The sequence below is a fragment of the Gavia stellata genome, unplaced genomic scaffold (assembly GCF_030936135.1).
Source record: "Gavia stellata isolate bGavSte3 unplaced genomic scaffold, bGavSte3.hap2 HAP2_SCAFFOLD_96, whole genome shotgun sequence".
Taxonomy (NCBI): domain Eukaryota; kingdom Metazoa; phylum Chordata; class Aves; order Gaviiformes; family Gaviidae; genus Gavia; species Gavia stellata.
The window spans coordinates 156,503-181,163 of record NW_026776563.1 but is presented as its reverse complement, the minus strand read 5'-3'; the positions used below and the strand labels follow the sequence as shown (position 1 = coordinate 181,163).

General features: G+C 48.0%; 1 pseudogene; it reads left to right on the top strand.

The window, feature by feature from the left end:
- Positions 1–14,525: 14,525 nt before the first annotated feature.
- The window catches only part of LOC132321120 (hydrocephalus-inducing protein homolog), a 75,013-nt pseudogene continuing 64,877 nt past the window's right edge, over positions 14,526–24,661 (top strand).

Below are 24,661 nucleotides of genomic sequence, written 5' to 3'. Positions count from 1 at the left end.
TGGATACAGCAGTGCTCTTTGTCTAACTTAAGTTAGCCACACACTCCTTGGTCTTTGACTAATAGCAAGTCTAAGGCCAGCCTATTTTGTAACATCATTTCAGTGTTAGCTTGGATTTGTTTGTTGATAATTTGGAATCCTTTCTGAGTGGCTCTCGATAAGGCTTCCACCTGCCAAGTCAGATTTTCTATTAACATTCGATTTTCTAAAGGCATCAGCCCTGGTAATGGGAAACTTTGGAATCCCCGCTCAAATTGTACTGCTGCGGAAGGCTCCGTCCAAATATCGGTGTCCTTTTCTGTCTCGGTATCTCTTTTAATTCATCCCCAATATTGAGCTTTGATTGGACTCTTTTTCCATATAGGACATAAGGTCAATAATCCTGAAGTTACTTGTCTAGTTATTGTACTAAGTTGTAGTCGGGTAGTCCAATACCCATCTGATGTAACCCAGGTCGTGTAGCCTGGGGATGGAATGTCTTGTTTACAATCATTAGTTGAAAAATTTTGGTTTTTACAACATTCTGTCATTGTCAAGGTAGAATTTAGGATTGATATTTCACTATAATTGAGAACACTGGGGCACATCCAATTGGTTTGGCTAACATAAGTAGCCTTCGTTCCCCAATTAAAGCCCCAGTCCACATTCCCTATATATTTCCAATGTCCTTCCAAAGGTCTGGTCCAAATTCTGAGTTTTGTTCTAAGGTTAGTACATTCTGGAGCGGTGGTTACGTTAGGTACTGTATTATTAGTGACACAGAGTTTCAGTAATCCTGCGGCCTGTCCGCCGGAGGCTGCCAATGCTATTTGCAGAAACTGGGCATGTAAGGGATGTGATCCCTTGGGGCATTGTTTTTCTGAGCCTCTCCCAAATACTGTTCTGTTGTCCCCTCATCTCCAAAAAGTAGCATCTTGTAAAACATCGCTTCCTCTCTGTCTACGTTTATTGTCTTTGTCTAAATAGTAAGAGACATTGGCCTGCTTAAAGGCTCCTGTGATGTTGTCGTGTTCCTCTAGTAAAGATAAATTTACCTGTATAGTGCCCCATGGGATGGGCTGACTGGCCGAGTGAGGGACTGGGACACATGCTGTAACACTGGTAAGACTATGCATTTTGCCAAACCCTTGTATCAAAGTTAGAATTAGGTTTTCATCCAAATCTGTATTGACCTCTCCACCTGTATCAACTTCCGCACTTCCTGACATCGCTGCAAGAGATATAACCCAGAACTTCATGATTCCCACGTTAATTTTAAACGTAAAGGTCCCTCTTGTTTGACAGTCCATTGTGGTGACGCGGCTGGCTTGATGCTGCTGCGATGTATCCACGGAGCGACTCCCTCAAGCTTGAAAGCAGTATGGGTGGTGAGTAAAACTTGAAGAGGTCCTTTCCACTTCTCTTTCAACAGCTCGTCTGACCATGTCTTCAGATACGCCCAGTCCCCTGGTTGGTAGTGATGCACAGGCACGTCCAAAGATAGTGGCGTGCTCACAGTGATGTACCTGTGGAGAGAGGACAAAACTTTCCCAGAGAGATAACATATTCTTTTAGGTAATGTCTTCCTGCAATTTCAGGATTAACTCCTGTTTCAGTCATCTGATAAGGTTTACCATATATGATCTCAAAAGGACTAACCTTTTCTTTGGTTCTAGGCTGGATGCGTATCCATAGCAAAGCTAAGGGTAAAGCATCCAGCCACTTTATCTGAGCCTCCTGGCAAATTTTACTTCTCTGTCTTTCTAGGCTTTGGTTCATTCTTTCTACTTTTCCGCTTGATTGAGGTGTCCGTGGGGTATGGAGATCCCATTTTATCCCTAATGCTTTAGTCAAACTTTGAACAGCTTCTGCTATGAAGTGTGGGCCCCTATCTGAAGATAGTCCTATGGGTACCCCAAATCTCGGTATTATTTCCTTAAGTACCACTTTTGCTACTTCTTTTGCCTTGTTGATGCGACAAGGGAAAGCTTCTGGCCAGCCTGAGAAAGTATCTAACGTTACTAAAAGATCTCGATATCCATTTTGCCGTGGTAATTGGGAAAAGTCTATTTGCCAGTAGTCTCCTGTTTCCTCTCTTTGTCACCCCTGGTAAAGGTCTTCAGGGTAGGCGAGGATTATTCTTCAGGCATAGCTCACATTTCTTCGCTATGCTCTTAATTATTCCAGTCATTCGTACACTTAGCACTTGTGTTTTTAATGCTTCAACCATTGTTTGAATTCCCCAGTGAGTTTCTTGGTGTTGCCTATTGGCTATTTCACGCATGATTTCTTGTGTAACTATTACTTGGTGTGAAGGAGTTACCCACCATCCTTCTTAATTTTTGTTTGCTTTCAGTAGGTTAGCCAATGGATTGTCTTCTGGTGTATACTGCGGATTCTCAGGTCCCAACCTCTGAACCCTTTCTGGCAAAACTAGCAATATTTGACCTTCAGCTGCTTCTCTCGCAGCTTTATCTGCCACGCGGTTCCCTATATGCATTGGGCTATTTCCAGTTTGATGTGCCTTGCAATGCATAATTGCCACTAATCGGGGTAGATTAATTGCCGGTAGTAATTGTTGGATCATTGGCCCGTATTTGATTGGGGATCCCTGAAATGTGAGGAGTCCCCTTTCTTTCCAAATGGCTCCATGAGCATGCACCACTCCAAAGGCAAATTTTGAATCTGTCCATATATTAACAATTTCACCTTTTGACAGTTCTAATGCTCTCAGTAAGGCTATGAGTTCTGCTTTCTGGGCCGAAGTGTTGGATGGCAGAGCTTTGGCCTCAATCACTTCCTTACCAGTTACTACTGCATAACATGATTTTCGTGTTCCATTCCGCATAAAGCTGCTACCGTCTATGAACAGGTCCCAGTCTGCATTTTCTATCGGTAGGTCTTTCAGGTCTGGTCTGCTGGAGCGCATCTGTTCTACAGTTTGCAAACAGTCGTGTGCTAATTCTTCTCCAGCAGGATCAGTAGTTAGGAAGGTCGCTGGATTCAGGATCGTGGTTACCTTCAGCTCCACGTTGTCTTGTTCCAGAAGAACGGCTTGATATTTCAGCATCCAGCTTGGTGACAACCAGTGTCCTCCTTTTTGTTCCAGCACTGCTGTAACTGCATGGGGTACAAATACAGTTAATTTTTGCCCAAGCGTCAGTTCTCAGGCCTCTTGGATCAGTAATACTGTAGCCGCCACTGCTTGGAGACATGCTGGCCATCCTTTGCTAACATTGTCTAGTTGTTTTGAAAAATACCCCAGGGGTCTTTTCCAGGCTCCCAGCTTCTGGGCCAGTATCCCTGAGGCAATATGCAGTCTTTCATGCACAAATAATTCAAATGTTTTTTCCAAATGCGGAAGGCCTGGAGCTGGAGCATTCATTAAAGCTTGTTTCAATTTCATAAATGCATCTCTGCACTCCTGAGTCCAGAAAAGGAGATTTCCTTCCCCTTGTACAGCTTCATATAGGGGTTTGGGAGTAAGTCCAAACTTTATTATCCACAGGCGACACCATCCAGCCATTCCGGGAAATGCTCTGAGCTCTTGTTTCGATTTAGGTTCGGGGATCTGGCCAATGGCCTCTTTTCTTTCAGTTCCAAGACTACACTGGCCCTGGGAAATTGTGTACCCCAACTATATTACCTCCTGCTGAGCGATCTGTGCCTTTTTCGGGGATACTTTGTACCCTGCCGTCCCCAAAAAGTTTAGGAGTTCTATTGTCATTTGTATGGAATCCTTCTTGTCATTTGTTGCTAGCAGTGTGTCATCTACATATTGCAGTAAGGTGGTATTTTTATGCCTCTTTTGCCAGTCTTCTAATTCTCTGGCTAATTGATGTCCAAAGATGGTAAGACTATTTTTAAATCCTTGTGGTAATACTGTCCAACACAATTGAGTTTTTCTACCTGTCTTAGGGCTTTCCCACTCAAAAGCAAACAGTTCTTGACTTCTGGCTGCTAGCGGAAGGCAAAAGAAAGCATCTTTCAAGTCCAGTACAGTAAACCATTGGTCTGTTTCCTTCAGGGTGGTCAAGAGAGTATACGGGTTTGCCACTACTGGGTGAACATCCTGTACAATTTCATTTCTAGCCCTTAAGTCCTGGACCAAGCCATACTCTTCTGAATGCGATTTTTTAATTGGCAAGATTGGGGTGTTGTATTCTGGTTGACATTCCTTTAGTAATCCAAAATTTATGAATCGTTCTATTAATGGTTCTAATCCTTTTCTTGCCTCTAATTTAATTGGATACTCTTTTTGTCTTACCTGTCTGGTGTCTGGTTTCAACTGAATGATTACCGGTTCTGCCGCTCGGGATCGTCCTGGTGCTCCTGAAGCCCATACTAGAGGTGTTACAGCATTTTCAGCTTCTTCTGGTATTTCCTGTAACTCGGCTTCCTTCTGTAACATAAAAACTTGAGCATCCAAAGCTTTATTGTCAGGAATATGGATTTGGATTTTTCCTTTTTCAAAAGTAATTTGTGCATTCAATTGACTTCATATGTCTCGTCCTAATTAGCGGCACAGGGCAATCAGAGAAATCGATGGGTTAACACCCTTTTCCCAATTGTAAACTTCAAAGGCTGGAAAAATGGCCGATTTTCTTTCTGCCCCGTGGCACCAATAACTGATGTACTCTGATTACTCAAATTAGCCTTGCATGTATTCAATACCAAATAAGTGGCCCCCGTATCTACTAAAAATTGTACTTTTTCATCCCCCAACTTTACTCTAAGGAGGGGTTCTGTTGGGGAGGGTTCCGATTCTTCCCCCGGTCTCCCTCAGTCTGAATCTATTGTCATCATGTTAGCAGCCTGATTTGGCATCTCCTCACGACCTTGTCTTCTTAACTGCAGGCACTCCCTTTTCCAGCGTCCTTTCTGTTTGCAGTAAGCACACTGATTTATCTCCAGCAGCATTCCGACCCTCCGTACTCCACCAGGAAATCCTTTTCGCTTTATGGGAACTCTGAACTTGCTAGTTTCTTGGGCTATGGCTACTGCCAGCATCTTACTATCTTTAAGCCTCTCCTTTCTCTGCTTTACTTCCTCCACCTTTTCCCTGTTGTTGTACACTTTGCAGGCACGCTCTAACACTTTGTCCAATGAGCGGGCATCTGCCCCCTCTAGTTTCTGTAATTTCCGTTTTATGTAGACTGTCCCATAAAGATGTGGCCCAACGAGACAGCGTCTGCTTCATTGTCTGGATTCAAATCAGTGTATTGTCTTGCAGCCTCCATTAGTCTTTCAAAGGAAGAAGAGGGGTCTTCATTCTTTCCCTGAATGACCTGATACAATTTAGACCAATTCTTTGATTTTGGAATAGCATTCCAGACACCATACAGAATCACTCGTTGGTACTTGGATAATAATAACCTTTGAGCCTGGATGTTAGGATCCCAATTGGGATTATTGGAAGGGAAATGATCCTATATCCATCCTGCTATTGCAGCTTGAACATGCACGCACTCTGCCTCCTCCTTAGCTTTAGCCAAAATCAATCTTTTCTCATCATAAGAAACTAAATTATTCAAGACAACTTGCAGATCTTTCTAGTCCGGATCCTGATTTTTGATTATAGTCTCCATAACCTTTGCCACCCGCTCGGGGTCCTCCCTATATACACCTGCCATCTCCTTCCATGCCTTTAAATCTGATACTGAAAACGGCACTTTTACCCAAACTGGTGGTCCGTCTGGTCCTACGGCTTGTCTGAGGGGGGCTTGTACGTTGGCCTGTACATTCCGAGCATTTCCCCTCCTAGTTCTCCCCGCCACCAGACTAAAATCCTCTTGGCTGGAACTGTCAGAATCATTGTCTCACTATTCTCTCCTTCTGTTCCTACCCCTCCTTGGTACAATCAACATCTCTACCTCCTCCTGTTGCTCTTCTTCACAACTCTCTTTATATTTATTGCATCGCTTGCTGATGCCGCACGCTGAACAACACCACTTAGGCGCTTTCTTTTTCTCTGCCTCTAGGGCTAAGACACCACTTTCACTTGCAATCAAGCCACACTCCTTACGTATGTTATAATGATCCCGCAAAGCAAAGAACAAATTCACGTATGGTACCTCATCCCATTTTCCTTCACGCCTACAGAACAGCACTAACTGCAACACAATGTTGTAATTTATACTTTGTTCTTAGGCCATTTCTCCTGATCATCCAGAGTGTACAGAGGCCACCAATGATTGCAATATTCTATCCGTTTTTTCCGAGTAAGGGGATCACCCCCAAACTTGCTCCAGTGGTTTAGTATACACCCCAAAGGGGAACACTTAAGAATCCCCCCTTCAGTAGATTGTCCAGCACCCATGATGTAAAATAACCACGTAGATGTGTCCAAATCAAAATCCAGATTCCGGGTGTCCCCATAGTAGCATACGGATTACACAAGTTTATACAGTAGTGTACTCCCGATATCAATACCAGCAACTTAACAACATGTACTGAATTCAGATACGACTTATTTGCAAGCAACCAATACCAATATCAATATTAATATCAAATACCAATGTCGTTAGTCTCCCAGAGAGCTGTCACAGAAACTCACCCGACCAGGGAATCGGAGGGCCTCCCCGAAAATGCTCCAGTGCGCTCAGGAGTCCTCACAATTCGTCTGGTCCATCAAGATTCTGGAGAGCAGGTCCCATCTGGGTCGCCAAATTCTGTTACCGAAAATAGTAACGAAGAAAACTCTCCAAACCAAATGGTAGTTTAGAAAGCCGACATTGGTTTATTGCAGCTCCGGGTGCATGGGGGATTTCTCCTCCTAACATGCATACCAGGTTAAAATCATGACAGGTATTTAAAACAATTACCAAAGTTAATTAGGCCTACTGGTTCTACCCCTTAATTAACTCTTGGTTAATGCTTTTCTTACTTCATCTTAAAGTTACAGTTCTCTTTTAATTCACCATACCTGCTGAGAGAGTAGGGGGCTTAATTGGGTTGGGGTCTTTTCTAGCTAGGAGGTGTGTTCTTTAGCGTTAGAATGAGATTATAGTGAGACAGGTTAACTCTAGGGCACTATTTTGGCAGTCCATTCTATTTTTCTAAGATTCGTCCTTGTGTTAATCGTTATTGCTAGTTAGTAGAGGGTTAGTGAAGACAGTCTTTATCTTTAGTATGTCTAAGTGCCAGGTGCAGTTGTTATGAAGTATCTTCTTTACATTCTTCTGATTCTTCTTGCTTGTTTTTAACACTTGTTTTTGACCTTGTTTTTCAAGATGTTCTGTAACATCAAGACCTGATCCAGACTGCCCAATTCTGATTGAAATTGTGTCAGTTGCTCCTGCTTGTGTCTGAAGTAAATAGAAGTTAGGTCAGATTTGCAACTAATACAGATGTGTACTCAAAACCTCCCCTGAGATCCTAAATTGGTGACTGCTGCTTTCAGGGCCATTAGTTAATGAAAATGCCCTGAAGGCTGCCCAAGTGCAGCAGCCCTCCTGCCTCTGTGTGTGCATGTGTCTGTGTGTGTGCGTGTGTCTCTGTGTGTGTGTGTGTGTGTGTGTTCAGAAGTGCCTTTCTCCACCTTGCTGCTTCTCGGTCTGTTAGTAATTGAGCTGCAAGTCATCTGTGAATGAATGGGTGCTATTTCATTCTAGCCCATGTTGCCACGTGGCTGAACGGGGCTTCATCTTCTGTCTCTGAGCACGGTAAAGCTAGGTAAGCATTAAAAAAGAGAGGCATGGAAGGACCATCTTTTGGCGGCGGTCCTCCACTTTTCACAAACCGGAGAGTTCGTGAAACTCTCCAGGCAGGCGGCTGTACCTGACTGCAGATATGCCGGACATCTAACCCCACAGCAAATGTGGAGTATGAGACCTTTTCTCTGCTATGGGACAAGACCCTGCTTGTAGGCAGTTGGTGGAGAACAGCTGATGCGTGTTAAACTTATACCTTCATTTTCCTGTGCAGTATTGTCTGCATCACAGTTCTATCCACAAAGCTGAGATGCTTTTTCCCCTGCCTTTCAGGATTGCTGCAGGCACGTGTTTTAAAGATATGTTGATCTAGCCAGCATGCTGTAAGGGTATGGATAAGATCAGGTTTCTCAGTGATACTTTTTCTTCCCACCAAGTTAGACTGGTAAAAGAGATCATTTTCTACTAAGAAAGCTCATTCTATATGTTGCTAAAAACACTGGGCTGCTCAGACATTAGAGAAAGGGGCTAATTACAGAGAGAGAGGCTAGACAAGTCTCTCCATAGTAGCAACAGCACTGTGTTGAATGTGAGTTGTTTGCTAGCTCTTGTGACTGTCCTTTTCCCAAATAAGTATTGCTGGACTTGCCTCGCAGGTAGGAAAGCTGAGTCCCTGCGAGATCAAACACCTTGCCTGGTCCCTGGCAGAGCTGTCATTAGATGAGTGCGAATCTGTGACCGTCAGTGTCATCCTTGGTGCATCTTCTGTGCTGCCTGTGGCACGGGAGGGATTTTTTCTATCTGTAGGAAAGAGAAAAGGTTTTGGGTTGGTTAAGAAAATGGGGAAGGTTTCTTCTCTGTGGCCCGGTTGTCCTGGGAGTCCCCGTGCTGCTTTATAAGGGAAAGTTGCAAGGCTGTCTCTGTGGTGGAGCCCAAGGGGGATGCTCTGGGGACAGCAATGGAGCAGACCCCTCCATTGCAAGTTGAGCCTCAAGGAGGAGAAGGTTTCAGCCCAGGTCACGTCGCCAGCTTTTGGCGGCAGTCCTCCACATTTCACAAACTGGAGAGTTCATGAAACTCTGAGAGGCGTCCCACTGCGAGGAGGATGCTGGTGGCAGCCCGCTGCGGTCCAGGAGAGCTCACTTGGGACAGCTGTTTGTAGGTTTGTAAGATGATTGGCTTTAGTCATCAGCAAGTTACTGGAAAGTTACTGGAATTCCAGCAACACTGGTACTGTTTCACTCGGGCTATGGCCCAGGTAAGGGATGTTCCAAGGCTGTCAGGGGATGGCTGGTTATTCCCGCTCTCGTTACCCACCTTGAGTTGGGTAACAGGAGTGCTTGGTACAGTCAGTGCTGCTCCCCACCTCAGCCATGCAAGAGTTCCTGGTACAGTCAAGGGACGCTTAACCGCCCATCTCGTTGCGCAAAGGCCGAGGCCCAGCTGGAATTCCTGAGATCATAGAGCAGCCCAGGAAAAAAGTGGGGGGGAAGGAATGCACCACCAGAGCCCGGTACTCCCCAGCCTGTGGTGCCCGGTGGCACTGGGTGGGATGGAGAATGCCCTGGCGGGACCCTGCCAGCTGAGGAGAAGGGCTGGGTGTGCGGGAGGGGAGACTGACCCCTGCTCTGCCTCTGTGACCGTGAAAGACCACTGAGCCCTGGTCCTGCAGTGTGGTGGTACCGCAGCATGTTTCTGTCCTCAATATAACGGGGACTTAGGTGGCTTTTAGCTTCCAGAGGAAACGTGAGGCCAAGACTAAGGATTAAGGTAGTGTCAGTCCCAGGAAGAGCTATCGAACCGTCCGTAACTGCGTGGGTGATCAGTGCCCTTGACATCTTTGCGTTTCCTTGTTCAGGCTGAGATGCTGTGGCAGTACCTTGCTGAGTCAGGCCTGAACCTCCATCCAGAGCCTCCCCATCTTCTTGTGCATTGTCTCCGGGCAATCACAGCCCCCGTTACTGCCTTGCTAACCTCTATGTCAGACATTCCCCTTGAAATGGGATTAACTTCTTGAGACTTATAAATGTTCTTCTGCATTTGCGCAAAGACAGCTGGCTGGATTAAATGGTTTCGTAGTACTAAGGAAAAAGAAAACCTAGGAGGCATGACACTTGTTGGGGCCAAGGACTTTGTTTTAAAAAGCAGTGGGGAAAAAACAATTTATTTTTGGGGGGGTTTCATGGCTGTACGGCAAATGGCAGGGTCTCCAAAATGTAGGCGTTTGAAATCTTGTTTTGATTCAGAACAGGAGTAGAGAAGCAGTTCAGGGTTTGGAAGTGAGATGTAAACTAAGCAAAAAGTGAGGAAACAAAATGGATTCCCAGCATGGGAATAAAAAGGGAGAAAGCAAATCCAGGGCTGTGCCTTGAGGTCTGTGCTACCAAAAAACCCGATGTTCTCCCCTGCAATGTGGGATTGCATTGCTCAGAGAAAGGCAGGGGGGAAAATGGCTGAAAGGGGCCAACTCTATTGTCCTTCCTTTTTCAGAAGAAGACAAGTATGAACCCTGCCTGGACAAAGAGGATTATGGGCTGCCTGTTTGGGACTTCATGATTGGCACTTCACAAGGTTGCAGTTAGGTAAGTGATGTCACTGCAGTTATTTGGGAGGAAAAGTTTTGATAGCATCTAAAATGACTGAGTGTTGCAGTCGTATTCCTTTCTTTAACCAAGTGCTGGAGTTTTACCTTTATGGGTTGAAGTGGGGGTAGTGGATGCTCCCATCTGCATCCCTGTGACGGTGTAAGCTGTCTGCGCCAGCACTTCCCTGCTCTCCCTGGATCCTCATTGCAGCTCTGGTTGTAGCCTTTGCTGTGGCTCTGTCCTCTGCAAGACACCAGATGTGCCCAATTATTCTGTGGGTTTGATCTGGTGAGTGCAGCACTGGTGACAGGACAGCTATGTTTCTGATGTGCCTGTTTCAACCCCCGCCAGGGGCTCTGGTGTTGGTGTTTGGAAGCTAGACAGTGCCTGTGCTGTCAGGTCTCATCTCAGAGCCTGCAGCAGGGCTTTTGGGGATGCCGGCTGATAGTGCTCTGTGTCCCTCTAGCACTGCAGCAAAGGAGAGGTTACTAATGCAACATGGCTGCCTGTTGCCCTTGGCTGTATGCTCTTTTGTTTCTGCAGGAGGGTAAGAGCGATGTAAACAATGCTTCTCAGGGGATGGGGGGAGGATTTGGAGCCCTGTAGAGCAGCTCCCTGCATGGACTGTTAGCTGTGCCTCTAAGGAGACCAGGGCCAAGAGCCTGGTTTGGTCAGACCCTGCTAGGGTGGAGAAGGGTGGCTTGTCTGAAGTGCTGAGGTGGGTGGCTTGCTTCTGTGCTGGGCTGTGTGCAAGTGTGATCCCCCCCTCTCTGCTTCCTTGGGACTAGCTGCAGTCTGTGCTGTTTGAAATGTGTCCTTTGAGGCAGAAACGCAGGCAGGCAACTGAGAGCCAAGTGTGAATTGGGAATGGTGGCTCCAAGGTGAACCTGATGGTGAGAGTTGGATATTGTGAAGGAAAACAGAGGTGAGCTCATGGGGCAGAGAGGGTGTTGGCAAGGGAAGAGGGGCTTGTTGGTCCCTGTGGGGTTGTATGTACAGCCCCAGGAATGGAGAAGGAGCAGTGATGGCATCCACCCAAGGGTGCTGAGGGAGCTGGCGGAGGAGCTTGCCAAGCCGCTCTCCATCATTTATCAACAGTCCTGGTCAACGGGGGAGGTCCCGGATGCCTGGAGGCTTGCCAACGTGACGCCCATCTACAAGAAGGGTCGGAAGGAGGATCCGGGGAACTACAGGCCTGTCAGCCTGACCTCGGTGCCGGGGAAGGTTATGGAGAGGCTCATCTTGAGGGCGCTCACGGGACACGTGCAGGTTACCCAAGGGATCAGGCCAAGCCAGCACGGGTTCAGGGAAGGCAGGTCCTGCTTGACCAACCTGATCTCCTTCTATGACCAGGTGACCCGCCTAGTGGATGAGGGGAAGGCTGTTGATGTTGTCTACCTGGACTTCAGCAAAGCCTTTGACACTGTTCCCCACAGTATTCTCCTAGAGAAGCTGGCGGCCTGTGGTTTAGACAGGTACACTCTTTGCTGGGTAAAAAACTGGCTGGATGGCCGAGCCCAGAGGGTTGTGGTGAATGGGGTGAAATCCAGCTGGCGGCCGGTCACAAGCGGAGTCCCCCAGGGCTCGGTTTTGGGACCGGTCTTGTTTAATGTCTTCATTGATGATCTGGATGAGGGGATAGAGTGCTCCCTCAGCAAGTTTGCAGACGACACCAAGTTGGGAGGGAGTGTTGATCTGCTTGAGGGTAGGAAGGCTCTGCAGAGGGATCTGGACAGGCTGGATCGATGGGCTGAGGCCAACCGGATGAAGTTCAATAAGGCCAAGTGCCGGGTTCTACACTTCGGCCACAACAACCCCAGGCAACGCTACAGGCTTGGGGATGAGTGGCTGGAAAGTTCCCCTGCAGAAAAGGACCTGGGGGTGTTGATCGACAGCCGGCTGAATATGAGCCAGCAGTGTGCCCAGGTGGCCAAGAAGGCCAACGGCATCCTGGCTTGTATCAGAAATGGTGTGGCCAGCAGGAGCAGGGAGGTGATCGTGCCTCTGTACTCGGCTCTGGTGAGGCCGCACCTCGAATACTGTGTTCAGTTTTGGGCCCCTCACTACAAGAAGGACATTGAAGTGCTGGAGCGTGTCCAGAGAAGGGCGACGAAGCTGGTGAGGGGTCTGGAACACAAGTCTTATGAGGAGCGGCTGAGGGAGCTGGGGTTGTTTAGCCTGGAGAAGAGGAGGCTGAGGGGAGACCTCATCACTCTCTACAATTACCTGAAAGGGGGTTGCAGAGAGGTGGGTGTTGGTCTCTTCTCCCAAGTGACTAGTGACAGGACTAGAGGAAATGGCCTCAAGTTGCGACAGGGGAGGTTCAGGCTAGACATTAGGAAAAAGTTCTTCACTGAGAGAGTGGTGAAACACTGGAATAGGCTGCCCAGGGAGGTGGTAGAGTCACCCTCCCTGGAGGTATTCAAGGAGCGTGTGGATGTGGCATTGTGGGATGTAGCTTGATGGACATGGTGCTGTGTGGTGTTGGGTGGGTTGTGGCTTGTTATTGTTGTTGTGTGGCGTGGATTTTGTGTTTTTTTTTTTTTTTTTTTTTTCCTTTTCTTTTTCTTTCTTTTCTTTTGTGGGTTTTTTGATGTTGTGTGTTTTTTTTCTTTTTTTTTTTTTTTTTTTTTTTTTTTCCCAGGTTGGACTCGATGATCTTACAGGTCTTTTCCAACCGTACTGATTCTGTGATTCTGTGATTCTGTGATGTAAACCCTGTACCTCCTCTGAGCTGGTGGTCCTGAGCATCCGTGGTGGTGTGAATTTCAGCTTCTGGGCTCTCCTTTTGAAAGCGTGGGTCTCCCCTGTGGAAGATGGCTGATGCTTCACTTTGTGGCTAGTTTGCAAGTGTTCTTGGAACTGATAAGCCCTGTCCTGAGGAAGAAGCCTGGAAGGGACTTGGTCTTCCCTGTCTCAGCTACACCTGTGTCTCTGGCAGCAAGCTCTGTGAGGGGGATGATCTTTCCACCTCCAAGCATGGTGAAGCCCAAGACTGGGTCAGAAAGCGGTGGCTGCAGTCTTCTACATCCTGCAGGACGTCCTGAACCGTGTGTGTAGGCTTGCAAAGTATGTACACCCATGTTGGTTTTAATTTCGGGTCCGTTGCTGTTCAAAAATGGCAGCTTGGCAGTGCTGCCTGGTGTCTGTATCCTTCAAGAGCCATGGTTATGGTGAAGAAGCTACTGGACAAGCTGGCTGTGGCCTCCCCCTGCTCAGCTGCCAGCACTCTGGCTGGTAGCGTACAGCTGCAGCGACACCTCCCCACTGTGCTCTCTGGGAATGCAGTGTATTCCTACCCCTCAAAGTCCCCGTTAGCTCGAAAAAGTAATAATCTGTAGTGTTCACCTTCTCTGCCATCGGAAATTAAGCAGCTTTGGCAGAACGTGTGTGTTTTGGGAAACGCTGGAGCCCCCCCGAGGGCTTTGTGTGCAAAAGCCGAGAGAATCCAAGAAAGCTGCTTTTTGCAGAGAGCACCGGTCCCCTTCTGCTTGCTCACCAGAGCCTTCAGTTTGGGTGTTAATAAGTGAAAATGAGGGCCCTCGTTCTCCACGGAGAAACATTCTTGGGCACTGTGGTAATTTCATGCCTGGAAGGAGTCATATTTGCTGTATAATTTTTGTAACTTAAACCAACCAAATTAGCCTTGAGAAACTATAGTTCTTAATGAAAGTATTGAACTCTACGCTCCATTAGTTGGAAGCATCACCAGGCTCCTTGCACAAAGGGTGGACATCGGGTTTGCAAAGTCAGCAAGTAGTCTGATTTTATTAACGCTGGGGGCAGCAGCGATCCCTGGGTTTAAGGTTGTTCATAGTACTCCGAGCACTTAGTAGAGTCAGGCACACAGTCACATCAGGTCAGCTGCCCTGGCAAAATGAAGCAGCTAAGTGACATTTACCTTCCTTCTGTTCCCACCGGAAAACTTGTAAAAAGGAATAAAGGACAGTTTGGCTACTACTAGAGATTGGGTTAATAATGCCAGTAAATGGGATTCCAAAAGCAATGGAAGCGGGGGAAGGTGAGAAATGCCAGCAGGCCCTGGTGTGTGTTTGTGGCTCGTGGGACTGCACCCACAGCAAAAGGCTGTTTTGGCTCAGGGAATGTTTGTTCTGGGGTTTTACTGCTATGAATCTTGACTGTGCCACTTAAATACGGTCTAATCACGGAACAGGGTGGGGAGGCCTTAAGTTCTCTACTTCGGAAGGATGCTGCAGCCTGGAGACGTGGGTGTGTCCTCTGGCTCTGCCGTGAATGGGATTCTAGAGTTTCAAAGTTCCATTGTTGCTCCTTCCAGGTGAGCTGAGAGATGGCCACTGGCAAGATGCATCTGTCCATGGGGTCCTCCAAAATGGCTGATGGATTCCAGAGCAAAGTGGTAGCACCTCGTTTTCCAAAGCTAGTTAGAGAGACAGAGGAGTCTGTAACTGTAAGTACCTGCTGTGGCTGGGCAGGACCTGTGTTAAGGCTGGAAACTCCCCCTGTGTCCCTCCTTCGCCTTCCCCTCGTGTTGTCTAGCAGCACTGTGAAGCTGGACCCCACCTCCCCATCGCTTTGCTGCCCGGCTTCTGCCGGAGGTGGCTGTCATGGTGCAGTGGGGGATGGAGTGCGTGCTGCTTTGGGGAAAGTCCAGAGTCTTGCCTGGAGGCCAAGTTAAATGAATGTCCTGGGCATTGCACTGGCATAGCTGAAGCGTGAGTGTGTGCTTCGTTCCATCCTCTTTGTGTGGGCAGTAATATCTTCTGTCACGTAGGCATACTTGCCAGTGCTGCTCTGACCGTACCTGCCCTCCAGGCAGCCGGGCATGTGGTGGGCTGCTTGAGCTCTGCCTGAAGACGTGGCTGGTCCCAGACAGAACAGGTTGCAAAACAGTAATTGTATCTCATATCCTGTGTGGAGCACGGATCCAGCCCTGCAAACAGCAGTGGAGTCAGGGCGATTCCTCCTTCCCATCCAAGATGTCCCCTTTGCTGACTGGAGCTCACTTGACTGGAGATGACCTAGTGCTCAGGGTCTGTGAATGAGATATCTCTGTGTACTTCTGCAGAGGGGTCTGTGAGGCCAGAACAGAGAGAAAACAAGTGCTAATTAAGAAGAAATAACTAAAACTTGGGCCCATTCCTCTCCACGTCAGTCTTGGCACAATGCTGCTTTTCTGCTTTCCTCTGACTCACCCAGCTGTGACATCACACACGTGTTGGTTGTGAGAATTGTGCAAGGATAGAGTTTGGGGATTTCTGATAACTCCTCCCCACTGTCTTCAAAGGTCACTGGCTCAATGCAGCAAAACTAAAAAGAAAACAAATGCCCGAAGAGCAGAGATCCCCAAACATGTCACATCAAATCACGAAGGAGAAGCTAACGGCGGGGCAGAGCCACTTGGTTAGAGCGTGTGTGTTCGGCTCTATATCATTAATTTACTGATGTTAAATATTTCAGCAGGTAACTTAGGGGACTTCCAGGACTATCCTAGTGGCTGTGATCACAAATTATTCATCAGTGGCAGTTGAAGAAGAAAAGCCTTTCTGAACAAAGGCATCTGTGTAACTCTTGCTGGTGTTTTGCATTTCAGCTGACTCCTTCGGCCTTCCTGAAGGAGATGTCTCTCACCACGGAGCAGAGGCTGGCCAGCACTGGGGAGATGAGGCGGCCCCGGATTATCCAGCTTCTAGACATGAGTGAAACCTCCCATCAAAAGGTAGCCTTTTCCTGCCCTTTTCCTTGCTGTGGGTGACATTTGAAGAGGGTGCGTGCTTGTGACAGGCCTGACTCCAGCTTCTCTGAATACCTCGGTGACTAGGTCCTGTTGTCCTTTCCAACTCCCGAGTGACTAGCGATAGGACAAGAAGAAATGACCTCAAGTTGCGCCAGGGGAGGTTTAGGTTGGTTGTTAGGAAAAATGTCTTTCCGGAGAGAGCAATGAAGCATTGGAACAGGCTGCCCAGGGAGGTGGTGGAGTCACCATCCCTGGAGGTGTTCAAGGAACGTGTGGACATGGCACTGCGGGACATGGTTTAGTGGGCATGGTGGGGTTGGGTTGGTGGTTGGACTTGATGATCTTACAGGTCTTTTCCAACCTTAGTGATTCTGTGAACTGCTGGTGGTGGTGGAGTTCCTTCTGCTGGGGGAAAAGTAAAACATTTTTCCCCCATGAGACATTGAAGTCCTGATATGCTTAGTAGCCAATACAAATAACCTCTGCTGAACTTGGTGGGTTTTGCTGGAATTTAGCTACCAGTGCTAAAGCCCGATACTGGGGGAAGGCTGGGGCAGGACACCAGGGTGCGAGCTTGCCATTTTCCATCCTCCTGCTGAAATAGTCATATCTCGCTTCGGTACAGTTGCTGGCAAATGCTTGGGGCCATAGGACTCCCTCAACGGTGGCAGCATTGGCCTTTGAAAGCTGAGGGCCTACGGTAATTATTCAAGATTTAACAAAACCAATTGCATTAATGCTTTGGGTTGGAACAATGTGTGGGACCCTTGCAGGGTGTTAGAAATTGCAGGGTGCCAGATATACAGGGGAATCACGCCGGGCAGAGGCGATGTGGAGGTGCTTTATCTGGATCAACGTTTACTTTAAAGCTGCTTTTCTTACAGGACTGCTCAGTACAACACGCAGTCCAAATGGGTAGATTGCTGAAGTAGGCTGTTGAGTGGAAAATTGCCAGCCAGAGACCTGTAACGAATTGGTTAAGGATTGCCCTAGACAGCACGGGAGGTTGGGAATGCGTCAGACGAGTGCACAACTAACTGGCAGTGTGCCGCCGCCACACATGGAGACCTGCCCATGTTTTTCGAGGGGGAACGGTGCAGCTGGAAGAGGGGAGACAAAGCAGGGAGGAATTTCCTCAAAGTAATGCCTCTGCTCTGTAAGCATTTGCTGTTTGTGTATGTTTTCAGCCATGCTTCTGCAGTGGTGTTAATTAAGAGCAATAATAGAATACAGTAAAGCATCCCTTTTAAAGCTCATGGCAAAAGGAGATCTCAAGTCCAGTCTTACTCAAGTTGCCCAGTAATGCTGAGAAAAGAGCTGAACCTTATCACCATCCAATGTTCCCCTCACATGTCTTTTTCCTAACTACTGTTACTTTCTTGTTGGCCTTACCTCCTCTGGTACTGTTCTCTTCTTACTGATTTCTAGGCTCTGTATCAAAAAATGATATCTGGGGATGTGTGGGACTTGGTCTCTCTGTCTCAGAGCAAAGATCATCCCGAAATGGTTTCCCATGGAGTCTCACGTAAATTCTTGGGTTTCGCTTTCTCCGTGAGCGCTCACGGCTCTTTCAGTAAGTGCTCCGGAGCTGTGTGACCCCGTTAGCACAGGGCTTTGCTTGAGGTAAGCGCTGCCTTGCATTTTGGAGAAGGAAACCTGGAGAAACACCTCCCAAAGGAGCTTATTAGCTTGAGCGCGCTCAGCGTGGCCCAGAAACTTTTGCTGAGCTCAGAACACAGGTGGGTGAGCTCCTGTTTCCCTAGTGTGAGCTGGGCAGACGTACTCACCAAGAGACTGTACTTCCCAGGAGATCAATGTAGGAATCTCATTCATGAATCTTTTTCCCAACAGCTGAACCTCTCACTGCTCTCTCTTGCATCTCCAGTTCTCCTCAGTTGACCTGGACCAGAGCTTGTTTCAGCCTTTTCCATCAGAGGTGGTGTTTCAGAGCTATGTCCCCCGTGAGGTCTATGAAGCGCCGCTGATTCTGAGGAACACCGACAAGGTAAGTGCTGGGACGTGGAGGTTTAATGCCGTGCTGGAAGAGGAGAGCAGTGTAATTCACGTGGTATACAGCATAGCAAGTTATCTGCTGCAGCGCAGCACGTCAGAATCAAATGTCTCAGCACCTTTATTTTGCAAGCTGGTGGAAATCTTCCCATGCTGGAGATTCTCCCCCTGATTTTGGCCATGCGTTGGTGGTATCTAGCCCAAAGGAGCTTTTCTAGTGAGCATCCTTCCTCTCGAAATCCCCGGACTGAGGGGAATGTCGAGGGCTGTACAGTCCGTACCTACCCTCATGCTTTACCTCGAGTGTGTATCGTGTCCTGGTGGCTCCTTGGTTAACCTTGGTTTCTGGCAGGGCATCTCTGCCTCTCACAACCTGTTTAGCTGCCTCTGCAGCTCACTGTCAGAGCACAGGGGTTGAGTCTTCTCTGCTTTATGTTGGAATAAGTTACAATTAGTGGTGTTAGCACTCCAGAAGGGGTGTTTTGAAACAGCAGTGGAAGCGGACTGATTTAGCAGGAGCAGTGGGAGGCCTTTAGGGGCCACTTTAGGCTCCTGCTAAGTTTAATTCAGTTCTGCCCAGGTTCTTCTAAGGCAACGTGGCTCTCTGCTTTCCCTTTGGAGAACCACAGCCCATCCACAGTAACATGCTCTTGAAGGTCTCCACCTTTACTTGAAAAAATTGTGATCGTTTTGAGATTTCCCAAGGAAGTTGAGAAGGGAAAAGTTGAAAAACGTCAGCAATTTTGTTCCACTGTAAAGAGGAGAATTGAGACCTTCTGAATTTCAGTAGGGGAAATACTTGATGAAGTGAGGCATGTGCCAAGAGCAAGCTGGTGGGAAAAGAGAGGAGCGAGGAAAGGAGCTGAGTTAGAAGGTGCTCTGGGAGAGAACATTGTACAGGCAAGGGTTTCTCTTGACACCTAGCAGTAAGTGTGCTGGCAGCAGAGAAGGGTCAGAAAAAGAAAGGTGTAATTAAAGACAGTCTTGTGTACTGAAGAGTAAGACGTATCCATGAGAGGAGGGCGGCAGGATGGGAAGATGGAAGTGTGCACGAGAGCGGGTGAATTAACCACCTCTCCAAATCTCCCTGTTGGGGGAAACAAACAGGTGGACAAAAAAGCGCTGTTGGGGCATATGGCAGGTGGAGGAAAAGCAAGAGAAGTCAAAGTATATTGTGAGATGACAGGTTTTGACAGGGACACGGTTGAAAAGGAGACCCTTTGGCAAGGGAGGATGCAGGCGTGGTCCCTCAGTTATTCCTGGAGAGTGCTGCGCCATTCCTGGTCTGGCGTTCAGCTCGGGGATATTGGAAAGATGCAGCGTGGATGCCCATGCCCCACGGATACCATTTATGTGGTCCACAGTGATTCTGGGCACTCTTTGCTGTAGGTATCCTTTCCTGATTAAAGTGTGCCTCAGTTTCTCTTTCCCTATGGCTTTGCTTCATTCCCACTAAGTCTTTTGGCTTCAGGTGCTCCGTTATCCAAGTGGCACTTCAAAATGTTTGTCTTTGCCAAGTACCAGCCAACAGGCAAACAGTTAATTTGCTCTATTCCTGCTTCCTCAAGTGGAAAAGAACATCTGCATCAACATTTCTGCCTTTCCCAGTAAAAAATCATAAACTTGTACAGCTGCACCTTGGGATTTGTATGCCCTGGAAAGAGGAGGCAATGTGTGAACTGCTGATTTTTTTTTTTTCCAAAATGAATTAGTTTTGAAGCTAGTAAGACCTCAACCATTGGATAGTGCTGGTGTGAAAGTAAGATCGGCTCTAAGGAAAATCCTTGGCATATTTAAGTACACAAAGTTAGAGATGATAGTCCTAAGAGAGGTTATTATATTTTACTTTCGTTGGCTTTTGATAATGTCCTAGAGAAAAGCAACATGTGCTCTGTCTCAGTTTTCTCACCAGTTTCCCAGATTCTTCTGAATCATACTGACTTATACTGCATGGTAGCCTGGTGCTGTCTGCTCCATCAAAATCCAGCTGACAGCAAAGTGTATTCCAAAGAGAGGCTCTGTAATCATTCAAATACAGAAGCGCTTTGCTACATACTTCCTGTTTGTACCTGTGTTTTGTACAAGTGCTTTTCTGTCTTCAGGCTGCTCCTCACGTCTTCTGGGTGGCTTTTGCTGAAGGTCTTAACTCATCTCCCAAGGGACTTGGTGACCAAAATGTTTGTCTGCAGTGTGAAATTGGCTCTGGGAACTCGCTGCCCCAGGGCATTGCTGGGAGCAAAGGGCATTTGGAGAGTTCAGGACTGCCTCAGCTGTGGGTTATCAGGCTCGGGTGGGTGGTGCAGAATGAATCTCCACTTTTGCCAAGCCTCGTGTGGGTTCGTTGTTTCTCAGTGCAGCTGCCTGTCAGTCAAAATCACCTGTTTTAGACTTTCTGAGATGAGGTTTGGTGCTCAGGGGTTGATATCCGTGTGCTAGAAAATGCCTGTGTGCAGTCTCTGTGTTTGTGGCATCCCAGAGGGCAGAAACTTGCAGCAGGGTGCCTGCAGGGACTCCCGGGTGTGGGGAGGAATGCCCAGAGATCTGCCTTGCCTGCACTGGCAGCTGCCTGGCTACAATCAGCAGGCAGCAAGAGGCTCCGGAGAGCTGAGATTGGCTTTTAATAATGAAACCACAGTGTGAGTCAGTGCTGGTCGTGTATCTCAGGGCAGAAAATGCCTTTGAAGCCCATAATTGGTAGGCACAGCCTGGGGGGTCGTCTGGCTTGCCATTATTGTGGTAAGTTGACTGCTCTGATCTTCTGCATCAGCCTTTCCTTGTAGAGTATCATGCTTCTTCCTTGCTTCTCTACAGCCCCCTTTAAATTCTCTTAGCCATCTCCTTGTTTCTGGGGTTGTCCCTTTGTTTTCCTATGTTCCTCCTTTTGCTCCTCAGCTTGCTTTTATTCCCAGTAAGGCCACAATGTCTGTGGTCTCCTTCTCTTGTTGGTCTGCCTGCATGACTCTGTAGCATCGCAGCTTGACTGCCCCGCTCAAACCCGGTATGTTAGAAGTGAATTTCTTCCTTGCCCCAGTATAACACGTCCTGTTTTGCCTTCAGATGATACATTCCCCCTTTAGAGGTGCGATGGCATGGATGTGCGCAGGCAGAAGCAAGCAGGTTCTCGGGGTTTGTTGACTATGTGGATGACTTGATTCTGGTATCGTATCGCCATGCTGCTGGTGTCTTATCTGCTTGGCACTTCCTTCACAGCAGGGCATTGCCCTACTGCCTCTGGCCTGGAGCTATTTTGCCCCAGCCGAAGGGATTCAGGTCCACCCTTGTGTATTATGTGTATGTACCTCGAGAGGTAAAAGTGCTTTGGAAAGGTGATTGAGGAAGGATGTCACCAGGGCATGGCTAGGTCTCTTCTCCTCGTGTTTCCACAACTGGCAAAGTCATAGTTTCATGTCTTTCCTGCAGGTTCCTCGGCTGGTGAAGGTCGTCCTGGAGAGCTCACCTTATTTCAAGTTGATCGGCCCCAGGGATGTGTACCGTAAGGTAGCACCTGGCATGCGTTCCACTTTCCGCATCCTTTTCACCCCTGAGGAGAACAAGGTGAGAGTGGAGGTGCCAAGAGGTTGGTGCCTTCAGGGGAAGCTGCACCTGCAGGGCCGGATTCAGACCAGGGCATCTGGTGTGGGTTTTGTGGAACTGTCCTGGTTTTGGTGGGGTTGCACTGGATCTAGAACTGGGGGAAACTCTTTCCCCATGGTGAAGATTATGCTCTCACAGGCTGGAGGCTCTTCTGTGTTCCAGACTGTTTTTATCCTTCAGCGCTGGCACATTTAACGTAATGTCTATTGGCTTCAGGGATAAGAGAGTCTACTGTCTGTGGTGGGGCAGCCTCTCAAGGTGTCGGTTTGTAGTATCTGTGCGTTGCTGCATAATTATGGGTTTGCTCCACTAATTATAGATACAAAGGTCTGTTTAAAAGTGACCTGTTATTTGGAGGACCCGAAGTAAGCCTGATCAGAGTGAGGACCACCACCTTTGAAAACTGCAGTCACCTTAATGTATATCACGTTGGACACAGTAGTGACACAGCTGAACGTTGTGTCTAAAGTAATCGCTTTTTTTGCATGCCGGTTCTAGTCCACACCCTGCTGTGAGGTCTGCTCCAGGCTGCAGCTGGTCACATCTTGGCATTGCAGGGTGCTGCTAGGCGCTGCAGCAGGGACTCGCAGGCTGTGCTTTCCCTCCCTGTGCTTTCTGGAGCGTTCGTGAGGGAAGGTGCACGTGGAACAGTAGGAAAGTGTCAGGGAGGGGTGTTGATAAGATGTTTAGCCATCTCAATGGCAGGGGTGTAATTATTATGGAAAATCCTAGAGGCATGAGTAGATCCAGAGAGGTTTTCTCTTTCCCACTTGGCAGCCACTTCCCTGCCTGGCTCTGGACTGGAGCAAAGATGATGCTTTTTCATCCCCTGTGTTTCCAAGCCTTGCAGCCGTGCTGTCCCTGAGGATACTTGCCTGCCTGCGATCCAGCTGCGAGTGTAGGGGAGAGGGAGTGCTGTGCCCGTGGCAGGGAGCCAGGCTGGTGCAGAGCCACTGAGCTCTAGATGTCCTTAACTCAGCGGGAGGTTGATGTGCTGCAGATGACAGTGAGACATCTGCCTGGCAGAGCATGTCTAGGACTAAAGGGGCAGGTACAGTCTGCAGGCAGACCCCTTACCCCAGAGCCTGTGGGCAGTAATACCGGTGTGGCTGTGTCTTCATGCGTGTTATTGTGGTTGCTCTGTCACCTGGCGCCTATTCTGTGCCACACATACTTTTGCTTGGAGGTTTGAATACCAGTGCCGTGGCCCTGGCAAGTCTGATTCTCAGTGCTGTGATGCGAAGGGTCAGTGCTGTTACCTGGAGGCTTGTTAATACAGAGGATTTAGTCCATGGCAGGGAAGGGAGGAAGCATTGCGGGCATACAAAGACAGGCAGGCTGACTCCTTCCGCCAGCCCCCCGCCACCCCTTAGCACTGTTTTTCGCATGACTTTGTTGGAGAGGCAAGGTTAGGGGATAGCTCTGAGCCAGCTGGTGTTTCTGCAGCAGGCCAGAGGTGCAAGATCTCTTTGGGCATAGCTGTTTTCTCATCTTCCATTTGCGGCTTAGATTCAGTTTAACACTTTGTCCTGTCCTCAAACAGTATGGATATAGAAAACTGAAGAGGAAATGCCCTGTGGTGCCTGGCTCCCCATGCTTGTGAAATAATCTGTTCCTTTGGAGGGACTGAGAAATTATTTAACATCATTAATATTTAGGGTAAAAATTATGTTGGCCTCGGGCAGTTCTCCATGCTACCCAAGTGACACGAGAGCTTAATGTCACTGAGGTAGGCTTTGCAAAGTACAGTGGTGCCTTTAAAATGTGATTTATTAGTATAAATTAGTGTTCATTTTTGGGGTGGAAGAGGTAAACGGGCGCCCATGAAGGGCGGCAAAGTGCTGCTCTTCAAGTTTCGAGAGGCAGCAGAGCAACACGTGAACATCACCACAAGTAGAAGTAGGGTGAGATAACTGCCAAGAGCACTAATGTCCAATACTTTGTCCCTTGTCTTGCCCTTGAACAGGTGAGCATCTGGAGTAGGGAACTCTGCCAGCGAGAGGTCTTCCTCACAGCTTCGGCGACACCCTGGCAGGGTTCTGAACTGGGTTTTGTGCCCCGTGCAGGGGTTGTGCAGGGCATTGGGAGAGGGGTGCGTGCTGCTCAGTGAGGAGCACGTGGGGGTTTATACAGCCGAATCAGAATTTTGTACAAATCGAACATTTTGTCTCGTCCTTGGCAGAGCGTGAGTCAGCGAAGTACCCAAGTGCTGTAGCTCAGCTAGAAATGCATCAGTAGCATGGTCAGGAGGTGTACAGCACCTTGAAAACCCCTTAGTGAAGAGGCAGGCTCTGGGAAATGGTTCTGTAAAGCCAGCTGCGTTGGGCTTGCAGTTGCTGGCATGCAGAATATCTGTGGTTTAGCTGTGGAAGGCTTATGAGTGCTCCCTTGGCACAACCTCTGCCTCTCTGCTGCTCCATGATCCACTGGGATTGTGGACAACCCAGTGAATCGGGATGCAGGTACAAACCCCTCTGTCAAGGTTGGCAAGTCTTCCTGGTGTGGAGCTGCTTTCTGTAATTCTCTTGATTTGAATCTGTTCTTCCCCAGGGTACGTCTGACTTCAGTGAAGTCGCTCACGATTCAGGGGAGTAAAATTGCAGCTAAGCCCTAACTAAAAGGACCATGGGAGTTGTTAGTGGCTGAAATGCCATGTGCCATGCAGGCCTTTCTTGAAAAATGAGCCGTTTCCTATTGTCTCGCAGTCATTTGGGAATGTGCCACGTGATTGGACTGTCAGAAAGTGAAGAAATAGCTGACATGTCTCTTTGTTTATTGGCACTTGTGTTACAAATATGAAATGCTAATTCTTCTGTTGGGCAACATATGCAATTAGTTGTTCTTGCTGCTTCTGATTGACGCATTTCTGTTTTATGGCTCCGGTTGTACAGCGGGGGTGTTCTCGTGCCACCTGTGTTCCCGGGTGTCCTTGTGCAATGGTCTGACAGTCTCTGCCTAACTGGAAACCATCGTGGAACTGACTGGCAAATAAACAACAGCCAGAAATACTGACGTTTGTGTGTCCTTTAGGCTTATCAATAGATTATCTTAAAGGAAGAAGGAAGGAAGACGACTATAGAACCACAGCACAGCCTATTTTGTTTTGTCCTCTTGCTCTTTTCACT